Source organism: Dicentrarchus labrax, unplaced genomic scaffold (assembly GCF_905237075.1).
Source record: "Dicentrarchus labrax unplaced genomic scaffold, dlabrax2021, whole genome shotgun sequence".
Lineage (NCBI taxonomy): Eukaryota > Metazoa > Chordata > Actinopteri > Moronidae > Dicentrarchus > Dicentrarchus labrax.
The window spans coordinates 14409633-14415218 of NW_026136712.1; positions in this window are offsets into that span (position 1 = coordinate 14409633).

Consider the following 5586-nt stretch of genomic DNA (forward strand, 5'->3'; position numbering starts at 1 on the left):
AAGAAAAGAAGCGAGGGGAGGAGAGAGTGAGCAACATACACTCACTAGCCATCTGAGTCAGGGCTGAGGAGGGCACTTTCCTGCTGGCAGATGTGAAAAGCCAGGGAAGCCAGAGTGTGATATATAGAGCACAGAGAATCAAATCATAATCAATCAGTTCATGTTGGGATGATGAAGATAGAGATGGAAAAAAAGATTTTGAGGGAAGTTTGCTTAGATCAGAAGGAATTTTTGGGAAGACCTGCTCCTACTGAAATTTATTTACTTGATTCTTGTAGTCATGTACTGTACATTTTTCAATAATATTAAACAGTTGGCATTGATTTTGTGCACTTATGTAAGAAAATCTTTTATTTTGAGTGCAAGAAGAACTCAATTGAGACATTTAATAGCCAGCAGCCAGACATAGATATGGATTTAGCCTGATATAGTTTCTTAGTTTAATGTGAGACTCCGTGTTTATCAAGGTCATAATGTGTAGGCTTATATTTTTCCTTATCTGCCTACGTGTGTATATGTGTGTGTGTGTGTGTGTGTGTGTGTGTGTGTGTGTGTGTGTGTGTGTGTGTAGCGGGAGCTCTTGTATACTGGAATGATTCCAGGCATCTGTGGTCAGTCAAGCTGCGACCTTCACAAAATCTGCAAACTTTTAAAGGGGCAGTTCAGAATTAAAATGAGTAAAATTCGGTTTGATTACAACATTGTTATTATAATTCCTATTGGATACAAAATTATTTTACTCACTCAATTAATTGCCTGGTTTGTCGCATATCATTAGACATCAGTAGAGCAAATGACAAGATGGTGGTCCGGCAATGAAATGGATGTCCGACACCACTACTGAAATCAAAAGTGACCATTATAATATTATCCAAACCCAGCTGTGAAATGTTATAGTAAGCCATACCAGTGAGTCTGAATTCACAGGTGGCATACCTCAACAGAATGCATCTACTATAAATATCATTATTGAGGCTCCACCTGTGCTTTTCCTGCTATAACATGTTAAAGTGTGAGCTGAATACTCTTAACAACTTAGCAACAATAGCAGGTGGTCTAATAAAATAATAAAAAGGTTATAAATACATACATAATTAACCAAGACAAACTTTATCTTTGTTTTCTAAGATTTTTGTCCAAATAGAATAAAACTTACGGTTTGTTTAGGCAGACAACTGGAGCTGGCATATTCTTTACTTGCCTAACATGTATCAAAAAACGCCATTCATTAAGAAACACTGCTGCTAACTGCTACTCTTGCATTTCATTAGCAAGCTAAGCTAACATGCTATTTCAGCTAAAAGTAAAAGGACTTTTCCTCCGATATGAAGGCGACCTGTGCTTTCCTTCATCAGTTAAGCTAAGTATTTGCTGCTGAAGCTAACCACAATATTTACAGTGGCATTAGTAGGTGATATAAAAACTTATGTGACTGAGTATTGTATCAGTGGAGCACATATTTTAGGTTGATGCCTTTATTCCTATTCTACTGGCTCACAACAAACTATAAGCTCACATTGTTTTGGCTATAGCAATATAAACATTAGTGCTATATTTCTTCCCCTGTAATATTTGCAGAAATAAGAAATTCAACATAGATTTGTCACGCACATTTACATCTGCAAAATTCATTGATTTATGTCTCAGCTTATTTCACTTTTTTTTTACCATAATTACACCTAAAGTGCATTGCACCTGTTCAACTCATTGTCATGCTAGTACTCATACTGCTTATCAATGATGAGTTATAACATTACATAAGCAAAGATTGTCTGCTGTGGGTTTGACAAAAAGTTATTGTTATATCTGCATAAATAATGAGTATTAGTCTGCTGATACATTATCAGGTGAATTTCTAGGTTTACATGGGTATTAGTCTTCATTTTAATGAGATGGTATATTCATTGCAATGGTTGGAGATGTTTTATTGAAGAAAGGCTTCATGGCGACTGGTGTCTTCTGTCTAATTGCTGGTGACTCTATCTAATGTCTAATCTATGTTTTGCTTGGTGTATGCTTTTGAGAAATCTTGTGTCCCAAGCCTAAACGCTAATTATCAATTCAGTACATATTCTGCATTAACAAAATAAACCCGTTCCACATGAGTTGGCTGAATAAACTCATACTTGCCCAAACTCAGTGTGCTGGCAGAGACGACTCTGCTTGATTCAGAAACCACTGCCAGCAGTCTGTTCAGTCAACAATTTTCAGAACTCAACTGAGTTGATTTAGTCATATGATTTACAGTATTTTAGTGTCTCTTAATAATTCCATGATGGATCGGTCATGTGAATGGCCAGACAAGAAAATAAAACTATATGTTAATTAATTAATATACTAACAAGCATAATATGTTCAGTAAACTATCTGCTATCTGACTAAAATTGCAATATAGACAGATAGCAGTTTCATTTGTTGGCTGACTTATAACCAAAGAGACCCTTCATTGGGTTCATTGTTACAAATGCCTTGTTCAAACCTGGAGAATATGTATGTAAAATCTATAGTCAAGATCCCACATTTCCACAGATACTACATATATAAGCCTGAAATACAGGAAAAATGTGTGATATCAGACTTTCATGAGAGTACTATAAGCAGAGAGTTTCGTGAGTCTTCTCCACATTTTTGATGCTGATGTTGTCACAGGTCACGACAATGGTACTGAGTCAGATACCTCAAGCAGTGCTTTCTTGCTGAGTCTCCCCAGCTGATGACAGTATATACTAAATCGGAGAGATGACCACATGGTCAGTATGACGGAAAATCTTTAATCTTAAATATTTTACGATGAAAATGATCCTAAATATAATAGAGTATGTAGAATTGTGCCCAGGTATATCACATAGAAGGTCAATAGAAACTATATTTGTCATGGGATAAAAATAGGAATTGACCAAAACAAAAAAAAAATGAATAAAACGGTTACATTTAAAAACTTAAAATAAATTGCATCAGTCTCTGAAACAGTATATACTGTATGTCAGCCTTCTCTATGAAGTGCAACACAAAGACTTTGCTCTATTTGCAGACTTTAGTGCCCTCATGTGGCGTTTTTCACACAGCACTTGACTACACATTGATCCAACAGCGAGCCAAACACACTTTCAATACATGTTCAAGACAGAAGTTTACCTTTAGGGCTTTGGAAGCAATTTGTAAAACTGTGGAAACAGTGTTAGACAACAAATGTAATCATAAAGATGAGATCATGAACTTATTAGGATGAATCGTCTGGATGCCCTCACAAACTCCTGTAGAGTTTCCATTCCAACTCACTATTTTCATATTAATTCTAATTTAACTGTACAGTTTTCCAGTAAGGGATTTTCTGCACCACAAATAGTACTACTAAGTCCTACTGACTTCTTTATTGATCCGATACAGGACCACACTTTAAATACCCCTCAATGTCTCAATTTAAAGTCTGTATGAAAACATTCAGGGCTAATGAACAGATCTTACTTACACTGTGATTCAGAAGCAGGCGTCTTAACTAATATACTAACTACTAACTTATATTTAAATCCTCCAATTCTTCTCATTGTTGCTACACTGTTCACTCACTTGCTCTTGAGCTTTTGAATAACTAGTTCTGTGTCTACCAAATAACTTGAAGTCACCATGTTTTTACATAAGCTTTTGAAATTACAATATGTTGTCATATATTTACTTGTTCTTGGCCTTACACAAAGCACATGCTTGCAACTTGCAACAACACTTCCTTACAAAGTGTGTCTCAACACACACAATCAGTATCATCATAAATAAACTACTTCTTCTCTTTTCACACTCTTTGGGCAAAACATGCTTTATATAGTATATACTTCTTGTCTGCGTTCCCCTTTTGCTGACTGCATTTACTTATTTCAACCAGAGGATGGCGCCCACTGCTCACTCTTGTAGAGATTTAAAAAAAGAAACGAAAAGCAGCAAGACACTAATAACTGAACCATTATGAAGAACCTTACATTAAAAACTTTTTGTCATACAACAGTCATATTGAGCAACAATTACAACTCTCCCGGTGATACTGTATTTTGATAAAGCATCCAAGAACAAGTCTATCTCAGCATGTTTTTGTGCACTACAAAGATTTGTGCACTGCTGGCACTGCCATGTCAGAACATTATACCACCTCCACACAACAGCAGGAACCATGTCTTATCAGCCCTACAGCGAGGGAGGAAAGGTGTAGACCACCCAGACTTGCTCACATTCCAGCATGGACACACAGGGACGGCCTTGTCAGTAACTTGAGAGCTGAGGAAAAGGCAGACCATCTTTGATGTCTATATTCAGGATGGACTCTAATGGACAGTGCATTTATTTGACTTTTAGGGGAGATGCAGGGTTATAATATATTTGGTGCTTTTTTCTATCAAGGTATAAGCAGGGTAGACATAAAAACTATATTTTTGAAGTGAGAGATGCACCCCATGTTTACTTAATAAAATAAGATACTTAACAAAATGTAGGTGTCTGTGGTGAAGTTTAACGCGTAGCCCAAACAACAAAGTTAAGATAACGTAGGAATCCTGATCTCTTCAATGTGATTATCTGTTATTGGCATTTGGTATAACAGCTCCTTATATATAAAAAGAAAAGCATATCAGCCCCTTGTATGTTTACACAAGGGTTTAAACAGAGTAACTTCCTTGATTCTTTCTTTTTGGACTCTTCCTTTTTAGGAAATGGGCCGCTGCCTTGCAATCCCTCTTGGGATTCTGTGGGAATTCCTTTGCTGGTTTACTTGGCAGTTGGTTTTTCAATCCTCAAATATTGTTATTTCAGGGTGTGAGGTTGGGACGGAGAAGGAATTGAAAAAATGTGTGATGCGGCCTCAGGACACTTTTAACAAAGCACTGTCCTTAAGTTTGTAAACAATTCTGTGTGGTTGGTGTGATCTACAGTAAGTGACAAGGGAATCCAGGCTCTTATTTTGAAACACTACAATTGGCAAAGTGACACCAATGTGTTTCCAGAGTGCTGTGGTGTCTCATTGATGCTTGCACATCCTTTTTTTTATATCCCATTATCCCATTTTTTATCTTCCATTGCTTCCTAGTAAAAATTCCTGTTTAAATAGACTGTAAGAGATTATTCTGTAAGGATCAGATTGCCGTTTAAGGACTTTAATTATTTCAATATTCCCTTTTATGGATACTTGAATGGATCAATTTGAGGTTTATTAAGAATATTCCTGTTCTATCCTGTTACTTTTCAGTGAGCTCTGTATTCTGATTTCCCATCAGTCACAGCTTCAATATATGTGCCAAAAGCTTGTCTGACTAGTTTAATTTATAGCGGCTGGAATCTACTCCCCTCAAACAGTAGACACATATTTCCCTTTTTAGGGCATGAGAATGTATTACGTAATTTAGGGAGCACTCGGATCTCTAGCGAACTCGCCTGTGCTGAAGGGGAGGTGCCAAGACAGAGCGGCACCCCGCTAGACCAATCAGACGCCGGGGAACTCGCCTTCTCGCTCGCTGATTGGTCAGAGGGCGGACAACGTGGGTGACGTTTAGGTTGCTCACGCTCTCTCCTCTGGCAGTTGGGGTTTTTTTTTTTTTTTTTTTTTTT